At 40.8% G+C, this 23,174-nt stretch overlaps 1 protein-coding gene and 1 non-coding gene across 10 annotated transcripts in view; one reads left to right on the top strand and one right to left on the bottom strand.

The window, feature by feature from the left end:
* The window catches only part of ERC2 (ELKS/RAB6-interacting/CAST family member 2), a 1,114,913-nt gene that overhangs the window by 706,899 nt on the left and 384,840 nt on the right, over positions 1 to 23,174 (bottom strand). The window lies entirely within an intron of this gene.
* LOC119920300 lies at positions 19,763 to 19,900 on the top strand. The gene has a single exon (XR_005448056.1). It is a non-coding gene; the product is annotated as a small nucleolar RNA SNORA7 (small nucleolar RNA).

The following is a 23,174-nucleotide window of genomic DNA, read 5'->3' as shown; positions in this document are numbered from 1 at the left end:
CAGTATATAAGTGTTATATATATGATGTGGCATAACAGTGGAAGGTCAGGAGACAGGAGGAGAAGACAGATCGGCCTGGTGTTCAACAATTTGAAATGGGGTCATTGTCCTTAAACAGAGGCTTCAGGAAGATCATGACACCAAGAAGAATAAACAAAAAGAGAGGTAGGTACTTTGGACAACAAATGGAACACTGCAACAAGGGACAATCTTTACATGAACATGATTTGGTCATCTCAGCTACACTAGCACAAACCAATAAAATATCATCCTCAATAACTATATTTGAACCCAAAAGACAGGTTTATGTGTGCATATAAATTTAACAATGGGATACCAACATAACTAGGAAGTAGGATGGCCTAGTGGATAAACTACAGGCCAGGGCCTGCTGTGTGACCTTAGGCAAGTCACTTAATTTCTCTGTGCCTCAACTGCAAAATGGGGATTCAATTCCTGTTCTCCCTCCAACTTAGACTTGTCCATGTGGGACAAGGACTGTACCTGGGGTGATTAACTTGCACCTACCCTAGCACTTAGAGCAGTGCTAAACACAAAGTAAGTACTTAAATACCCTAATAAAGCAAACTTACCCTGTGATGAACTGGGATAATCCTAAACAGGATGAGCCTATCCAACCTTGGCTTCACAGACTCCATCCTCTCCTGGTTCTCCTCTTATCTCTCTGGTCGTTCTTTCTCAGTCTCTTTTGCAGGCTCCTCCTCCCCCTCCCATCCCCTTACTGTGGGGGTTCCTCAAGGTTCAGTTCTTGGTCCCCTTCTGTTCTCGAACTACACTCACTCCCTTGGTGACCTCATTCGCTCCCACGGCTTCAACTATCATCTCTATGCTGATGACACCCAAATCTACATCTCTGCCCCTGCTCTCTCCCCCTCCCTCCAGGCTCACATCTCCTCCTGCCTTCAGGACATCTCCATCTGGATGTCTGCCCACCACCTAAAACTCAACATGTCCAAGACTGAACTCCTTGTCTTCCCTCCCAAACCCTGCCCTCTCCCTGACTTTCCCATCACTGCTGACGGCACTAACATCCTTCCCGTCTCACAAGCCCACAACCTTGGTGTCATCCTCGACTCTGCTCTCTCATTCACCCCTCACATCCAAGCCGTCACCAAAACCTGCCAGTCTCAGCTCCGCAACATTGCCAAGATCTGCCCTTTCCTCTCCATCAAAACTGCTACCCTGATCATTCAAGCTCTCATCTTATCCCATCTGGACTACTGTATCAGCCTCCTCTCCGATCTCCCATCCTTCTGTCTCTCCCCACTTCAATCCACACTTCACGCCGCTGCCCGGATTGTCTTTGACCAGAAATGCTCTGGGAATGTTACTCCCCTCCTCAAAAATCTCCAGTGGCTACCAATCAACCTAGGCATCAGGCAGAAACTCCTCACCCTCGGCTTCAAGGCTCTCCATCACCTCGCCCCCTCCTACCTCACCTCCCTTCTCTCCTTCTACAGCCCAGCCCGCACCCTCCACTCCTCTGCCGCTAATCTCCTCACTGTGCCTCGCTCTCGCCTGTCCCGCCATTGACCCCCGGCCTACGTCATCCCCTGGCCTGGAATGCCCTCCCTCCCAACATCCACCAAGCTAGCTCTCTTCCTCCCTTCAAGGCCCTACTGAGAGCTCACCTCCTCCAGGAGGCCTTCCCAGACTGAGCCCCCTCCTTTCTTTCCCCCTCCTCCCCCTTTCCACCCCCCACCTTACCTCCTTCCCTTCCCCACAGCACCTGTATATATGTTTGTAAGTATTTATTACTCTATTTTACTTGTACATATCTATTCTATTTATTTTGTTAATACATTTTGTTCTCTGTCTCCCCCTTCTAGACTGTGAGCCCACTGTTGGGTAGGGACCATCTCTATATGTTGCCAACTTGTACTTCCCAAGCACTTAGTACAGTGCTCTGCACACAGTAAGTGCTCAATAAATACAATTGATTGATTGATTGATTGATAAATGAAATCATTTAAAGGCACAGTGAAGCAAAATCTCAACAATTATGTCAATGCATTACATAGTTGGGTAACAGCAGCAGAAGGCAAATCAACCTGGCAAATGACAATTAGAAATGGAGTGATTATCTTGAAGGCAAAGCTTCAAGAACTTGGTGAGACCATGAGGGAGAAATGATAATAATCCCAGGCACTGTGGCTAACAAACACAACAGTCAGCGTGAAAAATCTTTTCAGTAAGATGCTCTGGAAAAGATTCCTGGCTCCACATTGGTCTTATGAGCTACACCTACATCTCAGTGATAAAAATTTCATCATCAAATATATTCAAAAGCAGGAACAACTTGGTTATGCAGGAAAGTACAGTGAAATAAAGCAATGCTTCTTCTTGACTCTAAAACGAAAAAAAATCCCTCAAAACCCAGGTGTTATATTTAATTAATTTCGTTCATGTCAACAAGCAAGTAGTCATGCGTTTCCCATTTGAGTCATTGCAAATCAATGAGAAACATTAGTTTTCTCTGTCATTAATCATTTTGGTAGTTAACGTCACCCTAACGCTTGTTTCTTTAAAAAGTAAATATCAGCATGAGAAAATGAAAATCATTCCCAGTTAGAGTCTTTATTGTGGATCAGTCTTATACTTTTGGATCAGCAGCTTAACCTGTGCATATGTCACTTAAACTTACTGAAAGTTTTAGTAATCCTGCCCAAAGCCATGGTGCGATCTACATTACTCTAAAGCAAAGACGAATGCTAGCAAAGACAAATACTTACCATCACTCTATAACAACTCACAAGTAAAATATCAAGAAGGTAATCACTTGAAATGTTTGACTAAATATGCTTCTTTCCTTTTCCTCTGTGCCCTCTTCCTCTTTCCTCAAACCACATTTGGAATATCTCTACAGAGAGAGGCAGGTTTATATAATTCTAGAACACTAGATTGAGCCAAAAGGGATGAAAGTTCTGAAGCTTAAGTAACATCCTATAAGACATCCCTAGGAAGTAGAATCAGGTCAATCAATCATATTTATTGAGCATTTATTGTGTGAAGAACACTGTACTAAGTGTTTCAGAGAGTACATTATAATTGAATTGGTGGATACATTCCCAGCCCACAGTGAACTTACAGTCCCGAGGGGGAGATAAGCATTGATATAAATAAATAAATAAATGATGAAGATGTACATAAGTAGTGTGGGGCTGAGGGAAGGGTGAATAAAGGGTGCAAATCCAAGGGCAAGAGTGATGCAGAAGGGAGTGGGAGAGGAGGAAAGGAGGATCTAGTTGGGGAAAACTCTTGGAGACGGTGTGCCTTCAATAAGGCTTTGAAGGTGGGGAGAGTGATTGTCAGTCAAAAGGTCAAAAATGGTACTGTTGCCAAGTGGGCAAAGAGGGCAACTTATTCCACAAGTCATCAGACCCATGTCCATCAGCCCGCTAGGATACTCCACCTCTTCTTCCATCCCCTCTCTCATAGATACTGAAAAGACCAATCTCTCTTAAAAACAAAGATTACAGGCCTATTGCCTCTTGTTTTGGAATAGATTAGGGGGTGTATGCTGACACCTCGCTTTGAATTGGTCTATTCATTCAATCATATTTATTAAGCACATACTGTGTCCAAACATTGTTCTAAGCTCTTGGGAAAGTACAATACAACAATAAACAGTAACATTCCCTGCCCACAACGAGCTAGAGGCATTGTTGACAGTTGTTCTAGCATTGGTTGACAATGAAAATCTCAATACCGAAAACACTACTACCTACCGTTTGTCTAATACGTGCTGTTAAGCATATCAGGTAGCCAATCCCCACTTTTTCTATTCCCTTACAAATAAGGCCATGTTCAAAAAGCATTATGAACTCTCTTACCCTAATCTAAACCAAAGGCCTATTTGGTGATATTATTCATTCAATGTCTGAATGTGGCAGCAGTGAACGATGAAACCCCGAGTCACTATTTGGCTCTGTTTAGTGACATACTACTCACTCCAAATGGGCAAGGGGTTAGAAAATGTGTCCTCAAAATAGTCTCATCAGAGAATGTGCCCAGGAACTTTGGCACAAGAATAAATGGAAAACAAAGGAAAGAAAAATGCATCCTCATCATCATTATCATACTAATAACAGTAACATTTATTAAGCACTTATATATGCCAAGTACTGTGATAAGCACTGGGGTGGAAACAAAATAATCAGATCATGGAGCATAAGGGCATTATATGACAATAATAGCAACGATTGTTCACAAAGAATTTATGGCACATTGCAGGTGAACTGGTCAAAGATGCAGCAGACACTACCTTATTGAGAAAAACTAGACTGTCTGATGGGGGACAGCTCAAATAGGAAAATGTTTGGTTGTTCCAGGTACATGTTAAGTTTGCAACTTGCTAATCTATGACTCCCTTGACAAACAAAAGGCTTCTGGGAAACCTTTGTGTTTCAGATTCTTCCAATTAAAACATGGGTTTACAACCTGCTGTTCCCACCCCCCCCCCTTTGACTGGTTCCCCTGGCAGGATTTGATTGGTGGACAAAATCTGCCTGCAGAGTCCTCCATGCCAGTGATGCATTCCTCTCTGATTTTGAATATGGGACGGTGGATACATTGGGCACTAGGAACCCACCATATGTTGCTTCTCATAGCAGCAAGTGCTCTGTTTCCCAAGTCTCCTTACTACCACGATGCATTTCTCCTGTCTGCTTGTGAATCCCTGTGAAAAACCCAAGCCAGACCCTGATCCACCCTCTTCTTCCCCGTGCCCTGTCCCCTCTTCACTAGGAAATGCTGAAACAAGTCTTCGTACACTTGAAAAAGGGAATAATCACTTTGTAACACTGCCTATAAAATGGTTTGCCAAACAGGCCTCTGTCCATAAAGTCGGATTGGCTTCATGGTACAATAGTACCTTCACTGGGAAAGACCTTCATTGTTCAAAAAGACATCACTTGGGTGTTGGACTTGAAATCAGACATTCACCTTACACCTGATTTAAAAAAAATGCTTTGGTACTATCATCAATGAATCTGAATTGTACTTTCCAAGTGCCTAGTACCGTGCTCTGCACAAAGTAAGCGCTCAATAAATTCAATTGAATATATGAATGATTATGCTCCTACATAGAACATAGCAATTCAGAGAAACAAATATTTCTTAGTACCAAGTTCAAGAGTGCATACCCTGATTAAAATACATGTGAATGATTATTGCGCTGTATTGGGGAACATAAAAAATAAGTAAATGACATGATCTTTGCCTTCATGCAACTCATATTCTAGTATATACACAGTAGATATAAATTAACGATTATGCCAGAGTCAGGCATAAGAAACAGATATTAGTAGACACAAGTGGATCAATAAATGAACAAATACATTAACACCAATGGAAATAAATCCATGAGTGCTGAAATAGCTGATGGAATATCACCACTAGAAAGCTGAAGGGAATGCTTCCTGAAGGAGGTGATTTTTTAGGACAGATTTGAAAGGATGAATCATTCTTGGTGAAGATGAAGAAGGTGGAGGTTTCAGGCATAAGGAAAAGTATCAGAGGTAGGATAATCAAGACAAAAGCAATAAATCAAGGTGGAGATTAACTGTGGAATGCCTCCTGGGTAGTGTGGGTTTTTTCATTTTTTTAGGAGGATCTTGCAGAAGGGAAGGACTGTGATTTCAATCAATCAATCAATCGTATTTATTAAGCGCTTACTGTGTGCAGAGCATTGTACTAAGCTCTTGGGAAGTACAAGTTGGCAACATACAGAGACGGTCCCTACCCAACAGTGGGCTCACAGTCTAGAAGGGGAAGACAGAGAACAAAACAACACATATTAACAAAATAAAATAAATAGGATCAATAGGAAGGACTGTGATTTCGTGGATTTGAGGTTCATGTAGGAGAAAAGGAGTGCATAACTGTTCTGCATAGGAGAATGCAGAGTGAGGTCTAGCTAGCAGGTTAGCTTGGATGGAATGAAGAGGTCAAGCGAGGTTATTTGTAAAAGAATCAATCAATCAATGGTATTGAGTGTTTAGTATGTGCAGAGCACTGTACTAAGCACTTGAGAGAGTACCACAGAACAGAATTAGGAGACATGTTCCCTGCCCATCATGAGCTTACAGTTTACAGGAGAAGAAGTGCTGTCTAAAGGTTTTCTTGAAATCATTCTAACATCTGTGCTACAGTGGAACAAGAAAGCACATAGGTAAGAGAAAGCCAACTCATGGAGTGCCTTGAAGCAAATAGCCATGAGTTTTTGTTTTACATGAAAATAAGGGGTAGGTTTTGAAGGAGAGAGGTAATGCTCTTCAACCTATATTTCTAAAGAAAATAATGCATGCATACTGAAGAAGGGAGAGTCTGCAGGCAAGGAGACCAGAAAGGAGGCTTTTAAACAACTGAACAGAATCATCAAAATATTCCCAAAACCTGATAAGCTGATCATTCTCAGAGATTTTAACATAGAGTAGGTAGCGAGGTCACATCTCCTCCAAGAAGCCTTCCCTAATTAATCATTTTTTCCATGACTCCCTCTCCCTTCTATGTAATCTATGCACTTGGAGCTGTACCTTTTTTATGGTATTTAAGTGTTTACTATGTTCCAGGCACTATATTAAGCCCTGGGATAGATACAAGCTAATCAGGCTGGACACAGTCCATGTCCTCCCTGGGGCACACAATCTTAATCTCCATTTTACAGATGTGGTAACTGAGGCACGGAGAAGTTAAGTGACTTGCCGAAGGCCACACAGCAGACAAGTGGTGGAGTTGGGATTAGAACCCAGGTACTTCTGACTCCCAGGCCCATACTCCATCCACTAGGCCACTAGTTTTTGCCCTATTTTGGGAGAACTGTTATTCACTGCACCCTCAGCTCCACAGCACTTATGTACATATGTGTAAGTTATTCATGTATATTAATATCTGCCTCTGCCATTAGCCTTTGAGCTCACTGTGGGCAGGAAAATTGTCTACCAACTCTGTCATGCTGTCCTCTCCCAAGGGCTAGTACAGTGCTGAGTATACAGTAAGTACTCAATAAAATACCTTTGATCAATTGTCGAAACACATAAAAGACCACATCAGATTGGAAAGTTAAAGAGGAATGGTCTGCCCTTGCTCACTAAACATCCAAACATCAGGTCATAATTACCACCACTACCTTCAGATTTCCAAGTAAGAGGAAGACATCGCAGATGCATCCATGATCCAAACAATGCATTACCCTGACTATATTATCTTCCAGCAACAGGGCTGAAAGATGTTTGGGTCACTACAGACACAGAAGGGATTTAGTGCTGGACACATCAGCTTCAAACTTGAGCTAACAACACAACCAATTGGAAAGTGGCATCTAAGCTATCAAGACCACTAAATGTCAAATGCTGGCAGAATGAAGACATATGCAAAGTGTTCTGTGACAGCATAACATTAGCACTATTTTTTTTATGGCATTTGTTAAGCCCTTAGTATATTGAAAACAAAAACTCCCACATGAACAGCCAATGGGATCTTCCCCAGGTTATTCAATAGCAGGCGATCATCAAGACTGGGTGTAGCAGAGGGACACCCTTAAGTTTGGTTCTCTGAAAACGACTCAGATTAAAATACTGTCTTAAGCAAAAAAGGAAATACATCAGCACCCCACACCTTTCCATAACTGTATAACCTTCAACAACCTGTCATGTGAAACACAAATCAACCCAAAAAATATGCCTGACCAGTGATTGGGTGACAAGACTGACTAGAAATAATGGTATACTGATTGCCAGCAAATTAAAGATACTTGCTCACCATTAAAAAAAGCTATATAACCCTATTTATTACCACAAAACAGTTGAAGAGTACAGAAGATTTCCTCCCCCATCACAGAAATCTCCAATGACTTGAGGAAAAGGCAAGACCACTGCAGTACTCTTCTGAAACAGTGGAAAGCAAGGCTGGGTAGGAAGGTTCAGAACTGTTCAACCTATTTGCTGTCACGTTTGAGTTTGAGCTAAGGTACCTGGGAGTTGGAGTCAGAATATACTCAATGAGCTATGAGCATCATTAAAAGTCTTTGAGCTGATTCAACATATGTGGAATGCTTATGACTGTACTCTAGAGACAGACATACAACAAAATCTGTAAATTACTGTTAATCACTTCAAAGAGATGGCATACTCACATGTACCAAGAATAAGCCTGAAGAACACTTATGTACCAGTTTACACACAGACAATCCTCTAAAAAAGCAAGGATTTTCAATGGCAACTAGAAATTGATATCACCAGCTCCTACCTGGCAGGGAGGACAGTAAGGAGACTGAGGCAGTAGTCAAGGTGTGATAGGATAAGTGATTAGATTAACGTACTAGCAGTTTGGACAGCAAGAAAAGGCAGATTTTAGCCATGCTGTGAAGGGTGAACTGCCAGGATCTGGTGATAGATTGAATATGTGGTTGGGATGACTGAGATGAGTCGAGGATAATGCCAAGGTTATGGGCCTGTGAGGCAGGGAGGATGGTAGTATTTTCTACAGTGATGTGAAAGTAGGGGGAAAGCAGGGTTTGGGTGGGAAGATGAGGAGTTCTGTTTTGGACATGTTAAGGTTGATGTAGCGGCAGGACACCCAAGTAGAGTTGTCTTGAAAGCAGGAAAAGACAAGACTGCGGAGAAGGAAAAAGATCAGGGCAGAAGATGTAGATTTTGGAATTATCCGCTCAGAGGTGGTAGTTGATGCCACGGGAGTGAATGAGTTTTCCAACAAGTGGGTGTAAATGGAAAATAGAAAGGGAGCCAGGAATGAGCCTTAAGGGACTCCCACAGTTAGGGGCTGGAAGGCAGAAGAGGAGCATGTGAAAGAGTTTGAGAATGAGTGTCCACAGAGATAGGAGAAGAACCGGGAAAGGATAATGTCAGTGAAGCCAAAACTGGCTGTTTCCAAGAGAAGAAGTGTGTCAAAGGCAGTTGAGAGGTTGGGGAGAATGAGAATGAAGTAGACACTGCTGGATTTGGCATTGGTGATTTATGAGAGGGCAGTTTCCTTGGAGTGAAAGGGGTGGAAGCTAGATTGGAGGGGGTCAAAGCAGAAAATTGGAGGAGATGGAGGCCGTGGGTGTAAACTTGCTCAAGGAGTTTGAAGAGTAATATAGGAGGGAGATGGGGCAATAACTGGAGGGAGCCATGGGGTCAAGTGAGTGGTTTTTTTAGGATAGGGGATAAATGAGCATGTTTGAAAGCCGTGGGAAACCATAGGAAATCAAGTCAAGAAAGTCAGTGCAATTTGGAGATTAACAGAGTTTGATAGCAATGGGGCATGAAGCTACTTACTAAACTGCAGGTCTACAAAACAGTAGAGGGAATCCAATCTTCTACATGGCTGAGAGAGCTCTACCTACAAAGCATATCTGAATTTCTTGAACAGACTACCTACATCACCTATGAGTGACTCTCAGCATCGAATGGCAGAATGAAATTACCAGTAACGAGGATCTGGAGTGCAGTTAAACTACCTGAACACAACACAGCTTCACTGGGTGGACCACTTGACAAGAATTGATGAGAGAGCAGGATATCAGGGCAGCTGCCATATTGTGTGTTGAAAGCAAACATTGGTAAGCCACAGAATATTAACAAACATTTTGAAGACATAAGAAGCACAATATCAAATGTTGTGATAGGGCAGTGGAATATTGGAACACCAATGGAAGATAGATCATCTTGGCATGTGAAATCAGTAGAGAAGTAGCTTATTCATTCATTCAATTGAATTTATTGAGCGCTTACTGTATGCTAAACACTGTACTAAGCACTTAGCTCAGCATGAACAGAAGATTCGGGGGACTGGATACCAGCAGAAAGACTGGAAAACAAGAACAGCATCTCATGTGCAGTGCCATTGAAAAAAATTGTCTTTACTCATTCACAGAGTGGGCACACGTAGTTTTATCAGCCTCACCCTCTGACATGGCTAAGATGTCACGGTCAGTAGTGTAATTATCAATCAATCAATCGTATTTATTGAGCACTTACTGTGTGCAGAGCACTGTACTAAGCGCTTGGGAAGTACAAGTTGGCAACATGTAGAGACAGTCCCTACCCAACAGTGGGCTCACAGTCTAAAAATTATAGTAATTATCGTGAAGCAGCATGGCCTAGTAGATAGAGAATGGGCTTGGGAGTCAGAAGGACCTGGGTTCTAATACCGGCTCCTCCACCTGTATGCTGTGTGACCCTGGGAAAGTCACTTAACTTCTCTGTGCCTCAGTTACCTCATCTGTAAAATGGGGATTAAGACTGTGAGCCCCATGTGGGACAGGGACTGTGTCCAACAAGATTCTCTCATATCCACCCCAGCACTTAGAACTGTGCTTGACACAGAGTCGTCTGTTTAACAAAACCCATCATTATTAATTATCAAGATACAACTCTTCATACAGTTATGTGTATATACATATGTATATACCTATACCATATATGTTTATGAATATGTACAATCTCTATATGAACATACTGCAGGTATCGGGTCATCTTTATCCAAACCACAGTTGGTGTTTTACTGTAACTTTATCATAATTTCATCTTCTTTCTTCTCTAGCATTCCATAAATATGACCAGACTCTTTTCCTCTTTGGTTCCAGCGGTCAGCATCTTTGACCAACCAAGATGGATTTCAAATTTAACTTTTTGTCATTTTGTGCTTGCAGTGGGAAATGTTATGGAAAAGCTGGTAATTGCATAGTTCTTATTCTGCAAAATGGCCATTGTTTTTCCATCCCCATATTATAGAGTCTTTGCTTTATTTAAACATTAATGACCAACAGGAGATTTCCGAATTTTACTTCAGCACTTCACCTCTTTAAGTTGGTTATTTAACTTCATGAAATACCCCCTTGTTGGTCATCATTGCTATTGTAGATCACATGTTATAAAGGGAAAGTAAGTGGCATTTCAATACCATTTTTGTGTATTGGTCTTGTCCTAGCAACCAAAGACTGGTACATTAACCAAGCAAGGCAACACTCTAATGTGAGGGTTTACAACGTACAAAGGACATATCCAGCCTTTACAGAATACTTTATATTTACAGAGTAATTTTCTTCAAGAGTACAACACACATTTGAACATCATCCTCCAATACAAACTTACCATAAGAAAAAAAAATTGATCACCACCAAAATCTGGTATCGTGTTGACTGGTTTCTGAAATCTTTTCACTAAACAACCTTATACTAAAACAACCTTATACTAGTCCTGTAATTTAAGTTACAAACACCACCTCATTAATAACAGCAGAGATTTTCAGGTTGTAAAGATGCAATTCGTCTTTCCTACCTGTCTAAAAATGTCAGCCTAAATACCGCATTCCACCTACTTGAGCAAAACAATGGAGAGTTAAGACTGTTTTACTTCATGTATAGAAAAATATTCATATCATATGTGGGCTAATAATGCAGCCAATTTTATAAAGTCTGTTTTCATACTTAAATTTTTGGCTACTTCCAGTACTAAAATTAGGTGGTTTTAAATGACTAGTCCAAAGTTCAGAATTTAATGTTCAGTTCAGTTCCAGCAAATTTCAGAAAACACATGGGAATTGTAACTCTCATGTGTTAATACTTAAAGTTTTTGTTAATAAAACTTCCAAAACTAACCTTACCTCATTGAACTTACCTCACTGATTTTTATGCTCTCTATAAAACCATAGCTGTCATAATATTTTTGAATTACTGCAAAAGGAAGTAAGCCATTCCAGAGTCAATGTTACTTTGCAACATAATGATAGCTGTAAATTCACAATACTATAAACCCATTTACCATATCAATTTTGGTAGCCTCTAATGTTTGAAAATTCTTCTTTCAACAAAGCCTGGAAAATTTACCTTTTTTCAAGTCTAGAGGAATAAACATTGATTTTAAGTATATATTACATTGCTTAATCCTGTATTTTTGCAGGAAGTTAATACTTCAAACCATTCAAACATTGAAATATTTTTAGTCAATAACAAATTCTAAAGAGTACTGCTTAAGTTAGATAAGTATACTGTAAACTACATCGTTCATGATGAATCTCTGCTTTCTTAAATTACCCAAATGTCCCCTTTCATGCATAATGGAACAAATGCAAATCTAACGATAGAAATTATTTTCAAATGATTTTGGGAACAATGCAGTGTATCAGTGTAAGTATCATTTAGGTAGATTCCCTTAATTCTCAACTGATTATACTGCTGAAATAAGAAATCATTATTAAGTTACAGGCCTCATGCTTATTTTAGAAAAAGTGAATACAGTACTGAGATAGTCTCAAGCAATGCTTAGTGACCAGGTTCAAAAATGTTATAAAAACTGAAGTCTAAAGAGTTGATTGCAAAACCTTCAATTCCAAGGATGTGGGGAGGTTGGCAAGGGAGGAATTAGTGTAAGGAGTGATGGCTGAAAAAGAAAATAATATGGCAGTGACTTACAATGATCTATTTTCTACACTGCTGTCTTAGAAACAGAAAGTTCCCTTGTCACTGGCCTGTATTTAAGAATAAATTTGAAAGATTTCCCTCGCAAGTTTGCTGGGAAAGAAGTTACCATTAAGATAGGAGATAGGAGATTCATACCGAAAAAGATCTGCAAAAATGGCCATTTTACTCATAATTTGCATGAGTTAAATTTTGTGTGTGTTGGGGGGATTGAAGCTTTGTAGGGTATTTTGTGTTTTTTTTAAAGAGCCAACATGCTCAAGGTAGCTTTAGTGCAGTAACAGTCAGTGATATTTATTGAGCATTTACTACAAGCAGAGAACTGAAGTCCTTGGGAGAGTACAGTACAACAATAAAGCAAGTCAAACATGGCTAGCCGCTGTCTTCCAAGGGCACCAACCCTACAGAATTGAGGGAGACGATCATCCCATGGGATGGCACTGTGAGGGTGAAACCATTAACTTCACCTCCACAGTTTGGAGGCCAGGTGGTCGGTGGTCAGCCATAGCTGAGCCTCATGGTTTCTTGGACTCGATCTGGATTGGAAATGGAGAAAATAATTCTGCTCAGGTTTTTTCTCCCTACCAAACAGACTCTGTGTCCCCACCCCAAGCCTTAAGCCATACGGGATTCCTCATGTGCTTGCTGAGAGGAAGAGCCGGTACAACAGGATCAGCTTCAAATGCGCATGAGGCAAACACCTCTTTCGGCCAAAGTGGGAGTGGAGGTGTCAGCAGTTAAACGTTTTTAAACAGGTATTGCCAAGCTAGAGGCATGGCCTGAGTTGGCAGGGATTTCAGAAGGTGACCCAATGGTTTGGGAGCAATGGGGTTGAGCAAGAGATTCCCCTTAGAGAAACACTCTGGGTTTGAGTGGTTGAATGGGCTCACCTCTTGTTTGGTCCTGGAAGCTGTCTGGGCTCCGGAGATGAGGCAGATATCCAGCCTCCAAGGCTACTGCAGTGGCTCTACAAGCTCTGGAACTGGTTTGTAGAGCAGGGCTGCTGTCCTCTGCCACCCACCCTGAGCTGGGCACTGTATCCACTACCATTTGTTTTGTGGAACTGAAGACAATGGTGCAGCAAGTGGAGGAAGTGGCATGACAATAGAGGGTAAGTGCCCTCTTTCCTTTAGCCTCTATATTCTCCCGCCCCTTCTCCATCCTCCTATTCTCCTCTTTTCTTCTTATTCTCCTCTATTTTCTCTCTATATAACCCTTCTCCCTCCCTCTTTTCTCTCTCTTCCCTTCTCCCTCCATTCCTGCTTCTATGTCTCCCTGTTACCCTCGTTCCCTTCTCTACCTCCCTTTTCTCTTCCTCCCCAGTCTACATTGCCTTCTCTGCATAATCCCACTCCGGGCCCGATTTTGGAGGAGGAAATAAAAGATTATTTTCGCAAGCAGCAATAGCGGTTCAGCCAGGTTAGGAAGAGAAGTAGGATCAGAGTGCAACACCACCACAACCATTCCCACCTTTTCAACTTAACTCCAGAAGGAGTGGTGTTGCTTCCCATGGAACTACAAGTGGATAATTCAGCACAGTGTAGTGTCATGCCAGTAATATGATTCCCTACCAAATTCCACTCTCCATAAAACTACTTCAATTGCTGCCTACCACAGCTGCATACTTTGTAATATTCTGAGATTTGTTTTTCAAGTTTATGAAAACCTTTCTACCATTAACCTACTCAAGAATATCATGTCATCATCATTTATCTATAAATGCTATGGATTCCAGTGCTACTACCTCTGATGTGGAGACTATAGCACAGGCCATTACAAATTTAGCTAAACAGAACAACCAATGCTATCTCTGTTGGGGCTTGTTGTTCGCTCTATTTTCAAGAAGAAGAAATTAAAGAAAACCTGATACCCAGGGGCTAATGAAGATAAATGATGATAAAATTAAACTAGATGTATAGTCAATACTGAGGCATAAATAATAAAGTCAGTTCACATGAATCTGTTTAGCTACAGTTTTTTATTAGCTTCTATGAAGTATCTCTTTGAATATTTGCCAATGTTGCACTTGTGAATAATTATACCCACAGTACCTTCTGCAGTCATAAGATACATTCCATTATGGTATTAAAAGCAATTCATGTAATAATTTCACAGCATCAACACACTGCAATGGACAGAAAATAAGCTCAAAGAAGCCCAAGGTAATTTTCCAGTCTAAATCTGAGAAATCCTACATACAACCCAGTATTACCATTAGCCACAAAAACAAACGTCTGCTACAGATGATGTACACCATCCAGAAATTCACCAATAAAGAAGTAGAAAACATCATAAAAAAGGTCAACATGACTTTTGGGAGAATGACATAGTTTAACAATGATACAGTCTCCAGCTCCATATCAAGTTGAAGGTCTACAAAGGAATTATGGTGCCAAACTTCTGTATGGCAGTTAGAATTCTACCTCACTTGTAAAACTGCCAGAACATATGTGATATTTGGGTGAGATTTTCAAAGCAACATTGATCTTTGAAACTTAATGGAAAAGAAATCTGGTATCCAGGAGTTTCTTTTGGCAACAACTGTTGTCACTTACGGGTAAAGGGGAGAAACTGTTCTGTCGTTTCTTGAAATCTTTTTTCAACAAGTGGAAAGAGCATGGGTCTGGGAGTTAGGGGACCTGGGTTTTAATCTTGGCTTTGCCACTTGCCTGCTGTGTGACCATGGGCAAATCACTAAATTTCTCTGGGCCACAATTTCCTCATCTGCAGCATGAGGATTCAATACCTGTTCTCTCTCCTAGTTAGACGAAGACACCCAAGTGGGACAAGACTTTATCTGGCCTGATTAACTTGTATCTACTCCAGGGCTTGACATAGTAAGCACTTAACAAATACCATAAAAAACAAAACAAAAAACAATACTGACCATCCTGTTTCGGAGGGTACCATCTGCCTGGTAGCTTGGTGATTCTAAGAGTGCAGGGAAAGTGGGTGTAAGTGCTCTTTATACTTGGCAACACTGCATCAGTATTCATTCATTCTATTCATTCATTCACAGTCTTCTAGACTGTGAGCCCACTGCTGGGTAGGGACCGTCTATATGTTGCCAACTTGTACTTCCCAAGCGCTTAGTACAGTGCTCTGCACACAGTAAGCACTCAATAAATACGATTGAATGAAAAAATATGATTGAATGAATACATTCATTCAATCATATTTATTGAGCGCTTACTGTGTGCAGAGCACTGTACTAAGTGATTGGGAAGTACAAATCAGCAACATATAGAGATGGTCCCTAGCCAACAATGGGTTCACAGTCTAGAAGGGGATTGGATAATAATAAACTACTCCACTGAAGGAATTTTGGAATGTACATTTTATTAAAACCACACTGATACATTGACACCCTATAGTGCTACAGTAGGTGTATCCATCCCTCACTTGGGTTGCCTAAAATCTTGGCCTCTGTCAGTAGTTGTAGAAGTATCTTTTTTCGTAGCCTAGATGCCTACTGGAAAGAGCACTCACACCCACTTTCCTTGCACTCTTATAATCACCAGGCTTGGGAGTTAGAGCTCCCAGCTCCTCCACTTATCTGCTGTGTGACCTTGGACAAGTCACTTCACTTCTCTGTGCCTCAGTTACCTCATCTGTAAAATGGGGATTAAGATTGTGAACCCCATGTGGGACAGGGGCTGTGTCTAACCCAAGTTGCTTGTACTCAGCTCAGTTCTTAGAACAGTGCCTGGTACATAATAAGCACCTAACAAATAACATTATTATCATTATTATTATTATGATCACCCTAAGGTGATATCTTGTGTTCCCCTATCGCATGCAACCTTTTCCACCAGGTGTACACACAGCAATTCTGCTGATTAATCCTCGTGATTAATCTCTTGACTACTTTCCTCTGTGTTCAGTGGAAAGAATACAGAACACTCCAATACAAAGGGAAAATGTCTGCAAAGTTAGGAAAGGAGAATAAGATGGACTGTGTGTCTTGAACACAACATGTATCTTGAACATCTGAGATTGCATTAATACCTGTTCGGTTCTCTGGGTTCTTCTACGTGTGTCTTTTCCTTTGGATGCATAATTATGCCTGTGACTGACTTTTCTCTTTACGTGAGCCCCGAGTAATGCCTTACTAAAATCACATCTCTTCCAAGAGGCCTTCCCCAACTAATCCTTCATTTCCCCTACTCCTTTTCCCTTCTGTGTCTCCCTTGCACTTGTATTTGTACCACACCCTCAATTCCAGAGTACTTATATACATATCCATAATGCATCTTAATCTCTGTCTCCCACTCCACACTGTAAATTCCTTGTGGGCAGGGAACATGTCTATCAACTGTGATATTGTATTCTCTCAAGAGCTTAGAAAGTGCTCTGAACACAGTAAGCACTCAATAAATATGACTGATGGATTGACTTTTTATTACAGAAGGCACATCCAGCTTCCTAAACAGTTTCACCAGTGGTACCTAGGAGTTACACTCACTACCAAATGGCAAGACAGCATTACTGAAAATGAGGTCCAGGAATGCAGAAAACATGGCAACATTACAGCAATGCTCACAGAAACACAGTTTCTTTGGGTGCAACATGTTGGGAAAATGGATGCTATCCAAATACCCAAATAGCGGCTGATGGTGAACCAAGAAGGGGTACTATGCTAGCCGGGAGGAAAGAATAAACAGTTTAAAGCCCTCATGAAATACAGTCTCCACCAATGCAACATAGCAGTGGACTGTTGGGAGATGACATACATAACAAACAGACTAGCTCGGAGGGCAGCAATAAGGAGAGGTTTACCCTTCTAAACTGTACGTTTGTTGTGGGCAGAGAATGGGCCTGTTATATTGTGTTCTCTCAAGCATTTAGTACAGTGCTCTGCCCACAGTAAGTGCTCAATAAATATGATAGACTGAGACTGACCTCCTTGAGTGGAGTCTTCATGACGATTGGAATAGTCAAAGGCAGGCTTGAAAACAGAGCTTGTCCTTGTGTGAGGAAATTGCATCAGCACTGCAAGGAACTATATTTAACATGCTTACATTGCAGAAGGGAGTGTCAATCGTGTATAGGTCTCTTCAACCAGGCCCATAAGCAGGGATCAGGTTTCCCGTCAGTAGCGTCATCTTCTAAAACAGAGGACAACTATGCATACCCAGTCCTCCTGCAATGTGGCGGAGAGGGGTTGCCTTTTTGAAAAACTATGCATTAAGGAAAACTCACACAGAGGGTCTCACTGTGCCCGTTCCAACATGCACGTACCCAAAACCATGTCTTCTGACACCATGCTTTATCCGTCCTCAGCACGTGTATTTATTCTATTGCACATTGGAGGATCTATTTGGATTCCTCTATTTGTAAATATTTTCATGTCTACCTCCACCATTAGACTCCTTGTGGGCAGGGGATGTTTTACTTCTTTACTTTGTATTTTCTCAAGCACATACAAGAGTACACTGGACCCAATGAGCACTCAAATACTATAACTACTGTACATTTATTCAATTGTATTTATTGAGCACTTACTGTTTGCAGACCACTGTACTAAGTGCTTGAAAAGTGCAATTCAGCAATAAAGAGAGACAATCCCTGCCCACACCGGGTTTACAGTCTAGGAGGGAAACAGATATCAAAACAAGAAAACAGGCATCAATATAAATAGAATTATAGATCTGTACAAATATGCACAGGTGCTGTGGGGTGGGGAGAAGGGGGGTAGAGCAAAGGGAGCAAGTCGGAGTGACGCAGGGTTGGGGGGAGCTGAGGAAAAGGGGGGGCTTAGTCTGGGAAGGCCGTTGAAGGAGGTGAACCTTCAACAACTACTACAACATACATACAATTCTTGTAATAGAAATTATACTCTTGCACATTTCAAGAATCAATTAGTAGGGAGGGGGTTTCTGTATTCTCACTGCATTTTTAAATATTAGGCATCATTAATCTGTCTGTAAACTATATGGCCTATTGTTTGCTGTGGAGTAAAACTTGTTCCTGGGCATTTACTCAATTTGAAAGGGACCCATTTTACAAAATAATCTGTAGAGCTTAAGAAAATTGTAAACCTTAAAACATTATGTGTGTGTGTGTGTGTGTGTGTGTGTGTGTGTGTGTGTGTGTGTGTATATATACACATACTGGGGAAAATATGGGTCATAATACACTCTAAAATGGTGGCCTTACTTTTAATAATTTACAGATAATTGTGCTTTTAGAAGAGAAATAAATGTGCTGACAGCATTTCATCTAGTTGAACCACAAGAAAATTTCAGAAACTTCGGTAATAATATGAACGGACGCACTACCTGAGCTGAGGGGAAAAGAATGTATCTGGCAAATATAGCTTCTGATAACTGATCGATACACCAAATGCACAAAATTGCATTTGTCAGTCCCCTGAAAAACACATGCAGATGACTATGGGACTACTGAAGCTGTCTGTGCTTTCAATCTTTTTACCTGATACTGCAAGTAGGGCAGTCACACACCTTCTCTACTGTCTGCAGGGCATACTCTCCTACCCCTACCTCAACCATCTTATGAAGTCATTGCCTAGTTACTTTTGCATTCATTCATTCAATTGTATTTATTGAGCACTTACTGTGCGCAGAGTACTGCACACAGCAATACTGCGGTTCTTAACCAGCACCTGGCCATTTACCTCCAACCCCATTGGCTTGGGAATAGGGGAGGAGAGGGAGGCAGCAAGGTCAAATGGAAAGAGCATGGGTTCTGGTGCCATTTCTGCCACTGGCCTGCTGTGTGATGTTAGGCAAGTCACTTAACCACTCTGTGCCTCAGTTCCTAATAGGTAAAATAGAATTAAAATCTCCTTATCTGCCTACCTCTTAGATGGTGAGCCCCATGTGGAGCAGGGACTTTGTCTGACCTGATTATCTTGTATCTGCTCCAACACTTAGCACAGTGCTGTGGCATAAAGAAAGTGCTTAATCATTGCTACTAATAATACTTGCACTACTGCTAATAAGAATAAGGAAACAAGACCAACCGTATATATTAATGATAGCATTTATTAAGGGCTTACTATGTGCAAAGCACTGTTCTCAGTATATGGCTACAAATTTCCCTCTGCATAGAGCAGAAGTTCATGCTCCACAGTCTTCAACGTTATTGACCAGCTCCCTCTTATTCTTACCTATCTGCTTTCTTCATTTATTCCTCCCTAATTTGCACTTTTTTTGCTCCTCTCAAGTTAAAAACTACTGTACCCCTCACTCTAAACTTCTTCATCTATGACCACTTCTGACTCTGCACCTTCAAACCTGTTGTGCCCTCTGTTTGGAAAGTGCTTTTCTTCAGACTTGCCATGCCTACACATACCACCACCTCTCAGGGTCGCACCTGGAGAGTTTCCAGTACTCTACCAGTCTTGGCTACAGGAGGGAGAGTCAAGCAGAGGCATATTCATTCTATTCCTAGCTTGGCCTGTGGCTAGCGAGAGGAAGGCAATCTGCTACAAATCAAAAACTCACCCATGCTGGGCAGCAGCAGCATGGGAGAGAGTCGAGGGCAAAGACTCAAGTTTACTGTGTGGAAGGAGGCACTGGTAAACCACTTCTGTATTTTTACCAAGAAAACTCTATGCATACACTGCCAGAAGGATTGCAGATGGAGAACGGGGCAGTCTGGGAGAGATGTGTCCATGGTGTCATTATGGGTTGGAAGTGACTCGACGGCATAAGACAAGACACATACCATACCTTCCTTCATAGATCCCTTAAAACCCCACTTCCTCCATTCATTCAATCATATTTATCAAGTGCTTACTGTGTGCAGAGCACTGTACTAAGTGCTTAGGAAGCCTTCTTCAAACAGGAGGGAAAGCACCTGAAGGTAGCTCACTTATCCTCCAGTGAAGCAATCCCCATCACCTATACCAAATACACTTAAGCACACATTTTCATACAATTTTTAAATGTATTAATATTCTTGAGAACTTATTTCTTGCTAATGGATCTTCTGAGTTGCTGCTCACCCCTCCATGTGTCTATAGATGGCATAATTTAGTGGCTTATTCAGTAAAAAAAAGCACCCATGGGCCAATGACGTATTAGCTCTTAATAAATAACATCTGTCAACGATGATGTTTTAACCCTGAGCATTACAAAATGACCCCACCTCAACTGTCCTTTTTACAATTGTACACTTGAGTTTGCAACCGTTTTCATTTTTGTTTTTCAATTGCTGATTTTTTTTCATGTTTAGAAGAAGCTCGACGCTCACTAGGTTTCTCATAACTGATCATTTTATCCAAACAATTGATTCTCTAGCTAAACTAGCCTTTAAGACTGACAACCCATTCCCAGATTTTTAAAGAAGTTCATTTTGGACTACTTTATTGCAAGGCATTGTACATTATCAACTGTATCACACCTCTACTGTTCTCCCTCATTAACATATTTCAATTGAGTGTTATATGTATTTTCACCACAGAACACAGAATACTGTTAAAATCATCAGGCGGTAAATTATTTACCACAGAACTACATGTGATGTGAAAGCAGATTTAGTATAGAGAGGAAATAAAACCCGAGTCTGAAAACTCATTCCCTTGTCTCTGACAGTTGACATTAACACAGGAGCCTTATAAATCTGCCATTTAAGAAAATTCAAAAATAAAAAAAAACAAACATCATTCCTCATCTGTTTTTCTTTTCCTGGAAAGTATTCTGAATGTAATCTTTTTTCCAGACAAAGATTATTCTACACATGGGTGAAATTCTGCTCCTTCTTCTAATCTTTTCAAAAGATTGTGAAAATAAAGATTCATTTCACAGGACAGGACAATGCCAGCTCACAAAAGCAGACTTATTATAATGTCTACCAAAGATTAACTGTGCTTGGGCCTGCACTGTGCAGACCTTTATTAACTACTCCATTTGCTGGCCCCTCCATAACTGTTATCACACCTCTGGAAAAACAGAAAATATCAGCACTACTTTCTGTCACCGATGAAGATAAGCACTTGAATGTTGAACAATATCTATGTAAATAAGAACCGGAATTTTTCAAACACATATATTGTTTTACTCATTTTCAAAATTTCCTATGAAGTATGTATGTATGTAAGTATGAAGTAGGTATGTAGAGTATCATCACTGCAATCTGTGGGAACATGAGTTGGTATCGTGCAAAGTTCAACCCAGATCATCTGCTTTAAAGTCCCCATATCTGAAGTGTACTTAGAACTTTAGAGCCGTTGGCTGACTGAATTCACTATGACCGCAAATTTTCAAATGGCTTATTTATTGGAGTTTTTAGAGCATCTTTCCTCCAAAAAGCTTAAGGTTTTGTAATTTATAGTTGTTCTGCGGGCTCAATGATGATGTTCCTGTTTAAAGATTTTACCAGTGAGTGTTAGTGTGCCTTAAAAATACAATGTGTGACAACCAATCATTCCATCAGTATGGATATGGTTTGGAAGTCCACAAATGTACTGTTGTGCTTGCTACCTACAGGTCCTGGAGCCAGTTTTGTTTTCCCTCTTTTATGTGACAACATTCTCTAGACCTCCATTCTAAAAAAGTTATCATATATCTCAAGGCTCTACACCAGGTTGATTTAGTGCTTCTTCCCAACTGTCCACATATGACACATCATTTGAGGTTGAGTTTCCTTTGGTCTTTCAAATGTTTCTTTTTTCTTCCCTGTTTGTAATTTCCTCATTGACTTCATTTTCCAGTAGTTGTACAGACTGCTGTCATCCATTCTCTTCGCACGTCACAGCCAGGGAAGGTGTGATGCAGTAAGTTTTGTTAATGGAATGACTGTTCTAGGACCTAATCATTTGTGATTTTAACATGCAACCTGATGATAAATATGGCAGCAGTAAGTCAGTCAATCGTATTTATTGAGAGCTATGTGCAGAGCACTGTATTAAGTACTTGGGAGAGTACAATAGAACAATAAACAGACACATTCCCTGTCCACAACAAGCTTAGTCTAGACAGACATTCATATACATAAATTACACGGCATGTAGAAGAAGGGAGGGAGGGACAGGAGGTGGAAAGGTTTGATTAAATTGTGCAATAAGTTGGATATGGCAGCTGTGGTAAATCCATACTGCACAACCATATAGAAGGATGGAAAATGAAATTGCCCTGAAGAACCTTTAGTTGGGGAGTAATAAAAATAATCATAATCATTTTTGTTAAGCATTTACTGTGTGCCAAGCACTGTGCTAAGCAGTGAGGTAGATACAGTGCCATCAGATGCAGTCCCTGTCCCACATGGAGCTCACAGTCTAAGTATGGTCTGAATATTGATGCCAATATTGGGGTCATATTCTGTGGTCCAGGCTCACTCACAAAGGATGTACTAGATTTCTTGATTAGTTTTTTACCTATCCTGCTACTATTGTTCAATGTGCTCTCTAGGTAAACAGAATTCAGTGACAACTTTCAGTTCTGCTCAATGATGGAGATCCTTGACTGTGTGTAGAGTTTGCCAGCTGCAGACTGGTATTCACCTGGGTCATCAGGTTGGCCATCTGTGGTGCTTGCTTGGGTCAGAAAAGTGATTCATAATGATCTTCATGTTTGACTGAATGCTTCAAGACCATAGTCATCAGCATCTTGGAGCTTGTGTGTGAGTGTAAATTAACAACTTCTCATGAGAACCTCAACCTTCTGAATTGAAAGAGTTTCTCAAAGGATTAGAATTTTATTCTAGACTCCTTAGACTCTAAGGAGCTTAGAGTCTAGAGGAGCTTCTTTGGAAGTCCAATATTCTC

This window comes from Tachyglossus aculeatus, chromosome X1 (genome assembly GCF_015852505.1).
Source record: "Tachyglossus aculeatus isolate mTacAcu1 chromosome X1, mTacAcu1.pri, whole genome shotgun sequence".
NCBI lineage: Eukaryota > Metazoa > Chordata > Mammalia > Monotremata > Tachyglossidae > Tachyglossus > Tachyglossus aculeatus.
This window is presented reverse-complemented; position numbering and strand designations above follow the sequence as displayed.